At 31.6% G+C, this 16,023-nt stretch overlaps 1 long non-coding RNA gene across 1 annotated transcript; it reads right to left on the bottom strand.

The window, feature by feature from the left end:
- Positions 1-8,475: 8,475 nt before the first annotated feature.
- LOC123541092 (uncharacterized) lies at positions 8,476-13,219 on the bottom strand. Its single transcript, XR_008368437.1, has 3 exons — positions 13,086-13,219; positions 11,231-11,339; positions 8,476-10,210 (listed from the first exon to the last, which is right to left on the bottom strand). It is a non-coding gene; the product is annotated as an uncharacterized LOC123541092 (long non-coding RNA).
- Between the last annotated feature and the right edge of the window lie 2,804 nt (positions 13,220-16,023).

Below are 16,023 nucleotides of genomic sequence, written 5' to 3'. Positions count from 1 at the left end.
ACCCGAACATTTTTGACGAAAATATTTTTCTTTAAAAAAAATCAGTATGTGTTTATTCTGAAAGTTGCTAGTGGCACAAACTAATTGCCATATGAATTTGTCAAAGATGTCCTTATGAATGACAAAATATATTGTGAAAACAGTAGTATACCGTTGCAACGCTTTTCAAATAATGTAAACAAATACATTATTTTTGTGTTTTTACTGATATTTACTTCTTCTTTTCACCAACTTTTTTATTTTTTCAATGTTACATATTCATTTTATTTCAAACTTGGTGAAAATGAATATGTTGAAACAATCTTGGAAAACTGTTGCTTAGTTGCTTTAAAATCGCAATGATCGCTAGATCTACATGTATATCAAAACGAAAGACAAATTACCACATATGTATCTTATACTGAATAAGACGTTTATTTTGACAAAAGAAATGTTTTCTCCTATAGTTATAGTCTGCAGAATAATGTTGAGTAGTAATTATAACTGACACCAAAACACATTTTATAAAGCTCTTTACGACGTTATCACGACGTCATAACAGCGCATTTTTGACGTTCCTGCGCATAGCACCATATAACTTTAAAACTCTATAAATAAAAAACTAATTTACGTAGAATAAAACAATTTTCACAGACATACTTGTAAAAGCTTGATAAATCGGAAAATGTCAAAACCTAAAAATAAAAAAAAAAGTCATTAAGCCTGGTTTTGCTGAAGAACGGCTCATTTACTTTTCGGCAACGAAAAGAGTTGCACTGAACAATCCAGTTGTCTAAAGGAAATAGATTTATATCAACTCATTCGCAGATAGATAGGGTGACTTAATTGAATAGCACCACTAATGGCTTGTTTGATAAAATAAAAGAACTGATAAACGCTACGAGATTTTTGTAACACCCACAATAGTCTGAATGTTAATAAGCGAGAACTAAGAGGCACTTTCACAAAGTTCAAGCTTTACCAATTTTTGGGAGGTATAACATACGTTTTAGCAAATATTTCAGCGAGTCATTTAAATGCATGTTGATTTACATTGCTGTCTGTAGCATTTTAAATTGTGTGATATTAATGATGTTTTGATTTACTACGTGTTACAATAACCTTTAGCTTAGACCATTTTACTTGCATTATCAATATTGATTAGGTCCTAAATCTCTCTCTGTAGACAAGTAATGTACTATTGCATCTACGTTAAATATTTAATATCGGAACGAAAATTTTGTGCTGTCGTCAGACAATTTTGCATTACTCATAGACGTAATTACTTGACAAATTATTCTTATTTCCGGAAAATGTGTTCAGTTTCGTCTTTTATAACACAAGTTATTGAATACGGTGAAAGGCGTATGTCTTGAGATTGATAATTGGTAAAATAAAACTTGTTTTACCGTTGACCTAAAATACATTTTTAAAACTATTGCTGGAAAAGAGATCCATTACATGACTAACTTCAACATACTAAACTCAGTTCTAAACAGCTGGTATTTTGTAACTTTGATGCCCTTTGCAATAATGTAGAATACGACGGAAACTTCAGATATCATCAAATGCCTGTTTTATATACGTACTCGTTGATTGAAATGTTAAAATCGCATTTATAGAAATGAAATTCTTCGTAAGCTCATTAACCAAACAAGGTGAAGGCTCTGCAACAGTCTGTTTACAGAACAAAAAAAAACTGTTTCGTTTAAACTTTATTGAACGGCATTCACTAAGATAAATGCACTTATGAAAACCACATATTTTAACAATTCAAACTGCCAACATAAATCAATGATAAACGACCTTAAAACAAGTAGGTTTTGATAGAAACATATTGATCGAAATTCACTAAGATAAATGCACTAGCGAACACCACATATTCTAGATTGTCTCTATGAAAGCTTTCAATTATTTTGGTTGCTATACTCATAATTGTTTTCCAATAAGTCAAATCATTACAATAAATTATGTTACATTTCAACTGGATTAAGATGAGCGCGTATGCATGTGCGTGAGTGGAAGCAGCTGTAAAAGTTTATCAAAGTATATAATCGGGTCATATGACCATTAAATGTCTTCTGTCTGAATTAGAATTATCATGGAAGAAACAGGTTATACACTTTTGACATCATATAAGCCGTAACACATTAATCACACTGTTTCATTATAATGTTATGTTGAGTTTTTATCTTTGTTTTATTGGAATATGAATAGCAATGCAAGAAGCAAAACGAAACTTTAATATAATGTTTTGCCTTTTCTACATTAAATTAAACATGAGTACTCTAAGGAATGCCGATTCAGAACAGTTGCCTTTTTACAATAACCCTATAAATTTCTATTGTACTTCGAAACATTGTGTAGAAATTATGGCTTGTACAAGGAAGTACATCATCAAACAAATGAACCGTTGTCCCCTAATGAAAATGAAATGTAAACGGAGCCCTAGTCTCACATTCCATGGTTGTGTTAAAAACGTTGACTTTCCATTTCATTGTATAAACTGTAGAGAACTAACATGATTAAGGTTAAAGAGGGATAGAATGCGAAAAGAACTTTTACACGGAGAGATCTGATACATTGAAATTAAAAAAGGCAGAAAACAAAACTAATTTAGATGAAAGGAGATTTTCTCGGTTTTACCAATGAACTTAATTTGTGACTCTGTTATCTGTATGGAGTTCAAAAACAATACTTTAATTCATTTAAACATGAATAGTGTTACGTTTTGTTTTCGTGATCTTTTGGGACGTGCATTTACATTTGTGTATGGAAGTTTTGACCTTTTTTACATGAGTAATTTTATACGAAATTTTGTACCGCATGATACAAAGCTATAAATAAGAGAGATTGTTTAATAAAATAAAGTTATGTAAAAGAATAAATCATAATTTCTTGCCAGCGTTGTCTGCAGCTCAGAAGAATTGGGCCGAGTGACCTCGAACTATTTACCGCTCGGGTTCGAAAAAATCTTTGGATGATGCAGAAATTACCAGCAAAATATGCGTATTTCGTTGAACCCCATTTAGAACACTGTATGATATGTTCTAATGTTGTTATTGCTTACATTTATTGCAAGGAATTGTGTCTTTATCAGTTATAACTTTGCAAAGAATTATTGTTTTATTTTAATTTCCTTCGAACTGCATGCTGATTATATAATAATGTCAAGGTAATTTGAACAAGTCGGTTTACCAAATACTAAGTTACATCCAGGTTACTTTCTAAAAGGGACTGGACTCTAAGAGTTTGGCTGAATATGACGTTTTTATTATTGAAGTTGGTCATTTTACGAAGATATGAACGAGAGTTTAAACAAAAAAAAAAAAAAAAAAAAAAACATTTAAAAGAAAGCTAAATCAACGAAAAATACAAGATACATGTCTGAATCGGGAATCAAACACAGGTTGCCACGGCAACAAATACCATGTTTTAGAAATTCGTCCGTTTTACATAAAGCAGTCTGAATAAGGCGGTTAACCATTGGTACTTTATGGCAAAAGTTTTTTAATTTTGAAAGGAAATATTAGTATAACTACTTATTCTCATGTATTTCTATTATAAATAATCTATCAGTAATTATGTTTCAAAGTCTTCTTAAGAAATATAGCAATAATTCCATGATATGTTGAAATCTTCTTTTTCTCTCTGTTGTCGTACGATCTGGTTAGTCCCTTTAAAAATAAATTGACCCGGAAGTTTTGAAAATAATTACTAGTTGAACTTAGTACTGGTATTTAAATTCGAAATACGAAAAGGGCATGGTATAAAAAAGAGACAGTAAAGGATAGTCTAGACAAACCCTGATTAACTATAATATTACTATATTAGTACTTATTAATATTATAATAGGATCTGCATAAAGAGGAGAGCGTGTGAACAATCACATATGGTATTAAACATAACTAGATAATTTGAGATACATATTTGTTTGTACAGGTTTATAGTGGCAGAAATCCGATATGAATAAGCTCGAATAGTGGTTTTCTATATTACTTCTAGTGATTACCTTCCTGCATCTTGTCACTACAGTATTGATATATGATTGTCTTTCGTCGTTTTCATCGCAATTTTAATCATTATTCAAGTTCTGCACCCACTGAATTTTAATGTTATATAATGAAAACAGTGATAGCAAACCGTTTCATGTGGAGAGACGTACTGTGTAGCATGAAAGGTATGTCTGAAATTTGTTACAAACTTAAACTCATTTCTATGTTTTCTACATTTAAAATATCAAAACATCCGCGCACCTTTAGTCTGCTGATGACAAGTGATTCTGCCTTTGCGAACAGTGCAGAACAAAATAAGCTTGCAAATCTGTGCAGGCTGATCTTGGTCTGCACTGTTCGCTATTCAGTCAGTAAATTTTTAAACACCCCTTCGAATAATAAATGGTACTGTCAAAATTGAATGACACACCAGTCCATTTTAAAAAGTTAGCAAGGTAAAGGTTAAATGTCTTACACCTGTTATTAATATTATACCCCTACTAGACATACATGTTTTCTGATAATGCAAATGGATTTACTGGGTGACAAGAAATAAAATAAATGTGCACAATTTTGAGGTTCTGCATTACAAATTTATATGCAAAGTATTTTTGTTGTAAATCAATGTCCAATGTATTCTTCTGCATGAAAACAGTGATGTTCACACTAATGCACTTGGTATTCCCAGAAATTGAATAACGCCATAATCACAGTTCGGCTACACCATAAAAATAACATGTGCAACTAATTTAATATATATATATTAAAAAGTAAATATTTAAACCGCGATAAAATAACTAAATTGAATCACGCGTTCAATATGCATAGCTAGACATGTTACTACAACCAAGTACTTTGTGTGAATAAACTATGACAAAAACTGTTAAAGGATTATTCTAATATGCAAGACAGATTTATCAACGCGACAGACAGACAGACAGACAGACAGACAACTCGAACTAGAGCCACTATATAAATACCCCAGGAGATCAAACAATTATGAAAAAAAAGAAAGTTTCTGGAATCTTTCGAAAAGAACCAGACAGATCCAGTTCGAATCAGTGTTGTTGTATTGCTTGGTTGCGTTCCAGATTTCCAAAGTATCTTCTTACATATCTAAGTTAAACTGATAAACTGAATTCTGGGACATATAATACCAGACTGAAACCATGTCGTCATTGATAATTGAAATCATTGCGGATGCTGTGAAAACTTATTTCCCGAACGGATATCCATATTATCCTTATACTAGTATTCTTCATTATGTTTCCAGTAAAATACCTGTGTTTTGATGGACAATAAATTCTAATTAAATAATGATGAAAAAAGTACGATCCGCGAATCGATGTAATTACATTTACCTAGCTAATAAATGGTCTTAAGCAGTCACGTTCGTAAAAACGTGACAATGAACATAGATGTTTTACAAAAATGTATCCTTTAAGAAACTAATTTATATTTAAAGGAAAACATTTGCTTCTCTGAATAAAAGTATTTGGAGGATACTACAGTATTAACTCAATAGATAAATTGATTCTCTCTCTCTCTCTCTCTCTCTCTCTCTCTCTCTCTCTCTGTGTGTGTAAGAAAACATTCATTTAACTTTTTAAAAACAATTGCATATGATAAACTTTTCCTTTGTATGTTATACTTATTTGCAAAGAGTTTCGTGTTTTTAACAAGGTGTTCATTATCAAAATATATACAGTGCAAGACAAACTTCAGGTTAACTGAGTCCTTGATGTTTGCTTAGAGTTAACGTCGCTCTGAAAAAGTCAATAAAGTTGTTACAACAATGGAAATATTCTACAAAAAAAATTATTATTCAATCTTGTTAACTTGCAAAAATTCACCATTGGGAACACAAGAAGTTAGATTAAAATGACACACAGCTAATTTCCTCAGAGACCAAAATTTAATTCCTAACAAGCATGCAAGTCAACGCAGTTAGCTCAAGAGCTACAACACAAAACTATGAGGGCGACGTTCTAAATTCGTTTTTACGGACATGGTAGGTGTTCTCCTTGACGAACTGACTGTGATTCGTGTAGAGAATTTTGTATCTACCTGGTACCAGAACAGAATGCAAGAATCACTGTTGAGGTTAACCTGTTGAGGTTAGCATACTGACTGCCATGACATAACTGAAATGCCTCGGAGAAACGGTAATTAACTACTCAAACAAACGAACAGATAAACAGAAACTTAAGTTGTATATTTACTTACGACAAACAAGCTTTTATGCATGGGCAAGATACAATGATATTACTGCATTGTGCAATATATCGTGTTCTGTTTTCTTAAATTACTAGCAACTGGCATTCGCCAGTCAGCATTCTAAATAATTGAAGGCATCTGCATTAAAGAATAAACATCTGTTATTCTAATTTATATACAATAAAGATGCAACAGTAGTTTGTTTTGTTCTGTTGGGTTAAACGTCGCACCGTCACAATTAAATGTCATATGACGACTTATCAGTTTTATTTGCGAATGATTTATAATCGCCTCCTGAATAAACCTTTTTAGGTGAGCCTATAGAAAATTTAAGTGGAAATCCCGATGGGATTTCGGTAGGATTCCAGTGGGAATTTCAGCGGGAAAAATTTTCGGGATTCCCAGTGCCTTCCGGTGGGATTCTCAATGGGAAATATTGGTTTTCCCAGCGGGATCACACTTGATTTCTCATCGGGAATCCCGGATTTCAAGTGGGATTTCCACCGGGAATTCATATGGGAATTCCGGTGGGATATACCGGGATCCCGAAAATTTTTCCCACTGAGATCCCGGTAAGATTCCACCGAAATCCCGCTGGAATCCCAACTGATTTCAGTGGGATCCAGGTATATATAGATTGTGGGAATAACCGGGATCATAGAGCGTTTTTGGTTGTAATCCCGCTGAATTATAGCGGGATCCAAACAAAAATAACGCAACAAAAATCTGGTGAAATCAGCTATTATATAGAGAAATATATGTCTTTGTACAGGTTTTAAAGTTTAAAGGTTGCAAATTAACACCAAATTTTATATTTTCTTTAAAATGAAGTTAACAATTAGTTTATTGTAACATTTTCCCTTTGCTCTGAGTCTTTTCTCCCATGATACCACATAGTGACAATGATTACTAATCAAAATGATATCTACTTAACTGGAGAGAAAAAAGAATTTTAACTCATGCTAAATGTGTATTAAAGACGACGTGAAAAAATCCAAATCTGTCCCAAAATAGCAATAATTCTACTAAAACAAGCACACATATCGACTGCGGAAACGAATGCGATGTTAGTTTAAGCTATTACACCAATAACATTTCCACATGATCTTGATTTACTTTTTGACAGGGAAGTCGTGAGACGAAAAATTCACGATCATTTTACAGATTTTAATTTAATCTTTGCAGGTTAATAATATAAACAATGTTTTCCCTAATAAAATGTAAGTAATATGTTGACAATATGCGTGGTTATATAGTCTTACATTATTTCTTATTAAAATACGTACTCACTAGGAAACACATTGTAAGTCTGCAACCACAGAATTTGCATTACAGCACAAAATAAATACAGAATAAAACGTTTATCTTTCATAGAGTTTGCTCCCTTTAATTGGTTTCTTCGTAACTCAAAATTATAAAAACGATTTTAAAATTGATCACTTTTATTTGAGTTTGCTCCCTTTAAGGTTTCGATGGAGGCCTTGAGAAAGAAAAATCAAACAACACCAAATCATAGAAAGAAAGAGTTGTTTGACATGAAAATTGAACAGCATGTAAAACATGTATATTACTTTACGAAACAAGTGTCAGTATACTGATATAAACATTGAATTCCGGAAAAGGGCTGCCTAAAGGGGCTCCACTTCCGGACAGTTAAACGCCTTTAAAAACTCACCATTTTCAAAGAACTGTTACACATGTTTGTTTTGATGCATTTGCAATAGCGTGCGAGTGGTGAAATTTCACGTAACAAGGTGGAACATAGTTTTCAGCAATTGTTTATCTTTTTTTCTTTACAAATGGCATTCATTTTCAAAGGGAGACAACTTTTTCTCAAAGATTACTAAAAATAATCGGAAAAAGTTGTTTCCCTTTGAAAATGAATGCCATTTGTACTTAAAATAATCGGGAACAGTTGTCTCCCTTTGAAAATGAATGCCATTTGTAAAGAAATAAAGATAAACAATTGTTGAAAACTGTGTTCCACCTTGTTATGCGAAATTTCACCACTCGCACGCTATTGCAAATGCATCAAAACGAACATGTGTAACTGTTCTTTGAAAATGGTGAGTTTTTAAAGGCGTTTAACTGTCCGGAAGTGGAGCCCCTTTAGGCAGCCCTTTTCCGGAATTCAATGTTTATATCAGTATACTGACACTTGTTTCTTAAAGTAATATACATGTTTTACATGCTGTTCAATTTTCATGTCAAACAACTCTTTCTTTCTATGATTTGGTGTTGTTTGATTTTTGTTTCTCAAGGCCTCCATCGAAACCTTAACAAATATGAACATGTATGTTGTGAAAAGACGTATAAAGGTGTTACAGGGTATAGCAATAATGCCTATGCTAATATACTTTTCTTACTAGATCTTTAACATTAGCATGAATAAATCAAAACCTGTGAATCATAGACTTGAAATGACGCACATTGTTTAAGATATCATTATAACAACAGTAATTTCAACAATACGTTACACGACTAAGACCCGCAGAGTAAAATATAAAGGTGTTCTTGTATCAAAACTACCCTATCTGTGGCTAATAATTTTTTCCAGTGTCTCGTGTATGTATATGTTAATCTTAGTAAACATCTTTATCGTTGCATATATAACTTATTTGCAAAGTAAATGAAAAGCCTGCACATGCATAAAACTAGCAATTTTAATAGGGATGACCTGTCATTTGGGCAAGGTCAACCACATAATTAGAGAAATATATCTACATACTTTTTATCGACTTATCGGCCGTGTGGTATAATGTTACGCATACCCGACCGTGTAGAATTTCCTAGTTCTTTAGTTCCTGGTCTGAATCTCCTTAAAAACATCATCTATTAAAATTAGATATTGCGAATGTTTCAATTTACATTTTTCACTTTTATCTGTTATTTTTAGTGTTTTTGATATACATGTATACGCTTTGATGTTATCCACACAGACAAAGCAGCTGAACTAAAGATGCTTCAGCTGTATGCTTACTCAAAAAAATAATAACGTATCTTATACAAATTGTAAAAGTATGCTATTTAAAAGAAATACAATAGCTTTACAGAGAAATGTATATTAAAAAATAAAATACACATGGACTCCAGATTTAGGCTAAGAATGATCCTTCTGGAAAGTTTGTAATATAATGAGTATTAGAACATGATCTTTTGTTTCTAAACTATTTCAAAAATGCTTAATCAACAAAAAATATGTCCGACTGAGAAATTGAAACTGGGTTGCCTCGCCAGTAAAAGCTTTCCTACTATTTTGACTAATATACAGTCGTATGTAACAGCCGCTTATACAAAGCTTTATAATTGAGACAATTTACATTTGATACCCGTTACAAATGCTTTTCAATTTTAAAATGGAAAAATAGTTAAAGTAACTAATTCTGAAGTGTTTCCATAACATATAATCTGTCAGTACTTAAGTTTAAAAGCTTCGTAAGAAATATAGCAATATTTTCCTGATATCTTTAATCTTTGTCGAACGATCCCATTCATACAAATAAATAGTTTTTGATTTAAAAAGGAATTTCAAATAAGATCAAAAAGGTATTCTATACGAATAAACATATGGGCTGAGTCAGAGTCGCATCGCTTTCCCAACAGATGTATCTGAATTCCGCTATATTCCATTAAAATGAGTTACTAATATCACGTACAATTGTGCTAATACCAAGGCTCAATGAAACGTCATATCTCCACTTTAAGTTATTCCAAGTATAAAATGCAATAATTTTCTCTTATATATTTATATAGTCCCGTTTTTTTATTGCTACTTCGATCAAATATAATATAAAGATTAAAAAATATAAAAAAGATATTAAGTGTATAAAAACATGAAGGTATATATCATTGTATGCTAATTAAACCACTAGAAGACTGGAAAATTCAGTTTCTAATACAATGATCACATCTTTGTTGTAGTTATACGTTTCAGAAAGAGTACACTTCCAAAGTTTCCATTGTTCCTTTCACAAATGTCTAAATCTATTCTTTCTTCTGATCCTTGTTCAATATTTGACCTGCAAATAAAGATAAAAGTTTTGCTTGAAAACAAAACACAAACAGTCTTTTTTTACATCTTTAAGTAAACATGCAGCTAATAAATGAACTTTCTGTAGTGTTCTATCCTATCCAGTTCTCCACATTTGGTTCATGAATTAAAATTGTCAGTAACTAGATGATGATAAATTAGTATGTGTACAGAAGAAAACAATGCCTGGGACAGATAAATAGACAACGTTAAATCTGTAAAAGAAAAATATAGACAAACTGAACTGGTATATCATTAGCAAAGCAAAAGTATCTTCAAATCGTAATATTCATGTAACACGACCATTTTCAAACTATTCACCTGGAGATGATTTTGTCTACCATGTTTTTTCACATAAAAGTATTAAAGTTTTATGAATGGTCTGGACTAAGTTTAGCCTGTGTTCAGACCCTGTGTTTTGTTCACATGACATAATTCCTGAGGATATTCAATTTTCTATAGTCATGTCCCTTGTCTACTCGAATACTAGATAATCAGAGCAATAGACTGATGATGTCAGAATATATAACAAAATAAGTTTTTCAGTCGGTAGCAAACGAGACTAAGTTGTAAAGTAAATAAATAATTGCAAAGTTTCCGAGAGTAACTAATTGATACTGGTATTCGTATGATCATCTCCTAAATAATGTATTATTTATTTTTAAATATAAACAGAACAATCTTTATTTTTTTATTTACTTGTCACATTTTATATATGTTTTATTCATATATTAATCAAGCATAAGGTAAAACAAATCCAATAAAAGATCCTTAATTCAGCAATAGGCAAAATAAATGCCATATGTTGAAAATTTGTACAAAAATATCATATGCATTTTTGATCATATTCAATTTTATCTAAACAATAGATGTATTACTTTCAACCCGCTGGTTGTTGTCAAAAACAAGTTTGTTCTGCTTGTTTTCTAAAGATGAAATTTAGAATAGTTTTTTTAACCCCTTCGAAATTCACCATGACTTTCGATGAAAAATACAGTTGTATACGCACCTGGGATGTTATGAATGTCTATTCGTTCTTCTCTTGGTCATGTATATCTTATGCATATGTAATTGTTCGTCTCTGATATTTGTTTTCTTCGATTAGCGCCTTTTGTCACCTACAATATATTTTACAATCATTACTTTACAAAATATTTGATCTAATAATAACTATTCGAAACATTATAAATAACGTTTAGAATGCATTATATCCTACAGTATGTACTACAATTAATCAGTACATACTACTCATCAACAAAGTATATTTGCTTAAAATAATGCTGTAAAAGTGCGTCATTCCAAGTAGCGAAACACCACCCCAAACAACAACAACAAAATCAGAGCATCTTCTATTTAAGATTTTGTAGAATGTAACATGCAATTGAATAAATTTTAAATTGTTGTTCTTTATTAATTTACAATGAATTTTTCGCAAGACTTCCGGCAATTTAATTTACGATCTTAGATATTTTTTTATATAACGTCGTAAAATCGAAATAATATTTTAAAAATATTAAGTATCATATCGTCAAAACGAAATATCATATGTTTTCCGTGACGATTTAATAAAAGGACATTGTGTCTGAAATCATTCGTCCTCCACCTCTGATTCAAGTGGGAAGTTTGCAGTTTTGTTTAAAGGAGTAAAAACAAAATATTACCTGGTTTAAACGAGAAGTATTTTTTTAATTTGAAAAACGATTTTTTTTCAAGGCACGAAAATTATAATTTCTTTTCACGGAATAATATTTATATTTATCTTAGATATTTATTTTTACAATTGGTAAAATCTTTTTATTACTTCGTAAAAGCGAAATCATCACGAGAGACTATTCAGAATTATTTTCGAAGTAACAGTTATTTATACGCAGTAAAAAAAGAATACATTATTTAGAATAGAAATGTCGAGGCTCAATATTTCAGTGCAAGCAGTAAACGAAACGTTCAACATTTTAATTTGAATTTGTGACGGTTCTGTACAATTATTAAAATGAATTGGCCTATTACAGATAAGATATTCAAAATTGATAGCAATAAAAAAAGAATCATTTCAATATCAAATAATTTGACAATGATAACTGCAACACACGCACCATTTACCATTATAAAAATTCTACATTATTCGAAAGTAAAAATAAGAAATCTAATGTTAAGAGTTTCAGATACTATTAAATGAACTGATTATGATTACAAAGTTCTACTCAAAGAAAAGTCTTAAGGTCTACCATTAAAAATAAAAATATCATTACATGTATAACTAGTAATTAAAAAAAATTCTTTTCCAAACGCAGTTTGAAGAAAATCTAGGGAGACGAGATAGTGAAATAATTTCGACATAGCCTTTCTATGCTGAAGTAAGTAAAATTTCGGGTTGACAATTACAGTTTTGTTAAGATTTGTTTTTGAAGGTTAATGCAATTTGAAATTGAATTGTTGATTGAGATGTAAGATTTCAATAAATTGCAGTTCTATACTTATGTTTGTTTGTTTCTTTTGGGTTTAACGCCTTTTTTCAATAGCATTTCAGTCATGTAACGGCGGGCAGTTAAACTAACCAGTGTTCCTGGATTCTGTACCAGTACAAACCTGTTCTCCGCAAGTAACTGCAAACTTCCCCACTTGAATCAGAGGTGAAGGACTGATGATTTCCGACACAATGTCGGTTATCAGATAGTCACGGAGAACATACGCCCCGCAAGAGGATCGAACTCACGACCGCGAGATCCGTAGACCAACGCTCTATACCTACTGAGCTAATTAAGGTCACCGTCAGATAATCCACAATTACGGTATTCTCACATAATATTCAAATAAATACAAATATATCGTAAAAGACATGAAATGATATATAAATATTCACTTACAGTCATCAGCTTTTCCAGTATTGGTCTTTTGATCTTTTAATCGATCCCATTCAAGTTTAGACATCGCATATAATTGTTTTCCCGTAGATCACAACATCATTGTTTAGTAACTTCTCAACAAAATAAAGAGTATCACGAATTATTATCGACTATATTATCAAAAACGTTCACTTCACACTGACACAGTGTTCTTAATATTATATATTTCTTACACATTCATAGAAATGGTTAAACAACGAGTGTTAGTGTTCCTAGAGCTACATGTATACCGTAATGCAATGCCTAGATAGCGGACCAGGGAGACGGTATATTACAGGAAATGAAGTCAAATACACAGAAATTTACGCTTTCAGTTTACTTCATATCATTACACTGCATATAATTCTATGATGTACCTGCTAAGGGAACGTTCAAGGTATTTCAATTGCAACTAAGACCGAGTCAAAAATGTAGCACGTTTTTAGCAACCATACCTTAAACTTCTTGCATAACGTTTAATGTTAATGTTTGTTTTTTAAATCTTTTTCTTGTTAAATTTCTACTTTTTCGCTTTTACTTGTACTCAACATCTCCTCTCTTAACTCTTATTATCTAAGGCGTGCATAATTATGCAACATTTGTATAATTATCTCCTGTGCAGAAAACATCGGGTCTGAATACTAGACGACCCCATTCTTATTTCTGCTGCTTATAATGAAAGCATATTTTATAAATGTCACTTTAAAGAGAGCACAAAATTGATTAAAACAGTTTTGAAATAACATAAAAGTTGCAGTTTCATACTTGTATGTGTAGGAAATCAAGTAGATTAGTCACAAGACTGATAATAGTGTTTTTTTTTTTATTTCAGTTTTATTTCAATGTTATTTCAAAAGCCAGCGTGTTGTAAAGATTTTCTCAGACTGTAAGATTATCATATTGAAAATAAGATAAAGACCTGTACTGTTCGCCGTATTTGAAAAATAGAATGAAATACAACTGAAAAATAATTATATCTATGTCTATGAGCCAGTCTAGAAATCTAGAAGCGTCTGCTCGTGGATTTCTAATAATTAGCAAGTGGATTTCTAATAATTAGCAAGTGCATTCAATAATGAACCAAAAGTGTCTATTTTAATTAGAAAATATTATTTAGATTTAATTATAATTATGACTGTTTTTTTTTTTTTTTTTGGAATGAAAATATTTTATAATTCTCAATTTAAAGGTTTTGATACATAAGTTTATAATCATTTGATAGATTAATGCAGCGGATTGCATGCCGTTTAGGTTTAATACATACGGACAATGACGTTAAGGGATAACTCGTTAACTATCGGCATGAAATATTTAACGTTTATAGTATGAAAAACATGTTAGTTAAATAAATTAGTTGGAAAAAAAATGTGGACAGACTATTTTTTTCGATGACACTACCTGTTGTAAGCTGTCAGTATTGTAAAGATACGCTAACATAATAATGAATGCATTAGACTTCTTTCTTTTTGTTGATTTTTTTTTACTGTTATGAAATCAAGTATTTCAAAACTTATAGTTCTATGACTTTGATAACTAAATGCGTTGTATATAATTGTAATTTTCTTCCTAAATCAGCGATACCATATTGGGAGTAAAATTTTCCTTTCAGTGCAGGGTAGTTTTACCAAAGTCGTTCTAATGTTCATATAAATGTATCTACGGATGACCGGTGCGCAGTGCTAATTGCCAAGTGCTAGAAACCAAATATAAATGTCAAATACCTTTATGCAAAATGATCTTCAAACGAAATGACAAATATTACAATGGAAGACTGGTGCACCATGCTAATTGCCAAATGCTAAATAGCAAATTGCTTATACTAAACGCCAGTCATGTCATGCAAACATACAAAGTACTTGGCATTTGGCATTTAAAAAAAAAATCATTAGCACTTGGCAATTGGCATGAAGCACAGGCCTTCCATAAAAAAGGATAATTTCTGGGATGGGGAGGGTGTATGAGCAGGAGTGGCTGGGTGTTGGTGCACAACTTGTAGATTATAAATGTTCAATCCTTACGAAATTGTGTGTGCACTACCACATTATGGTGATCTAATATCATTGTAAGTTTCATAGTTCTAGGTCAAATACATCATAAGTTATGAAGCAGAAACTGCTATATTTATAGTACCCTATATAGCTAACACTAGAAGCTACTAAGGACCATAACTCAAGTGTTGCTTCGGAAATCTGACTGAAAGTTGACGGGCGGCATTTCTCTGTAGGGGTGAATATTTGTAAGAAGTTTTAAATATCATGCTGAATTCATTTACCTGAGGAGTAATGTATCAGAAGTCATGCGGCAATTTGACATCATATTTGACGTCATAATGATCTCTTACCGGTCCGCGCGTCGACCACTGTTTATCACAGAATATACAGAGCTTGATTTTCTTCATTGTTTAAACTTGAAATCAAATCGGGCCATGTTAGAATATTCTATTGACGCAACGTCAATCAAACGTCAATTTTTACTGACGGATAGATTTAATAAATCATTTAGTAAAAAAGTAACTGGATGGTAAACGTACTTAATATTCTTTTAATTTTCTATCATCGTTAGTTAAAAAAATCGAGCCGTATTTCCGTTAATTAAACAAACGAGTGTGCAATTTTTAGAATGAAATTGAAAATGTCGTTTTTCATTTATTTTTCCATCATTTTAAAAATAAAAGCGACAAATACTGTCTAGCGCCGTAGACCTTTATATAATTCATATCGTATTGCTGTAAAGTAAAATTAAACAAATGAGAGAAAATAAACCGATTTTTACCTCTTTCTAACGTGGCGCCAAAAACAGACGTGCATGGCAATGTTTGCGACGTCGCAGCTAGAATGCTTCACTTAAAACCAAGAAAACAGTTTACATTCATGCCGGGGGTAACTTCTACTGTAATATGATAACAAAATCATACGCAGGT

The sequence above is a fragment of the Mercenaria mercenaria genome, chromosome 18, assembly GCF_021730395.1.
Source record: "Mercenaria mercenaria strain notata chromosome 18, MADL_Memer_1, whole genome shotgun sequence".
Taxonomy (NCBI): Eukaryota; Metazoa; Mollusca; class Bivalvia; order Venerida; family Veneridae; genus Mercenaria; species Mercenaria mercenaria.
Note: the sequence above shows the minus strand (reverse complement) of the source record. Positions and strands in the feature narration are given on the sequence as shown.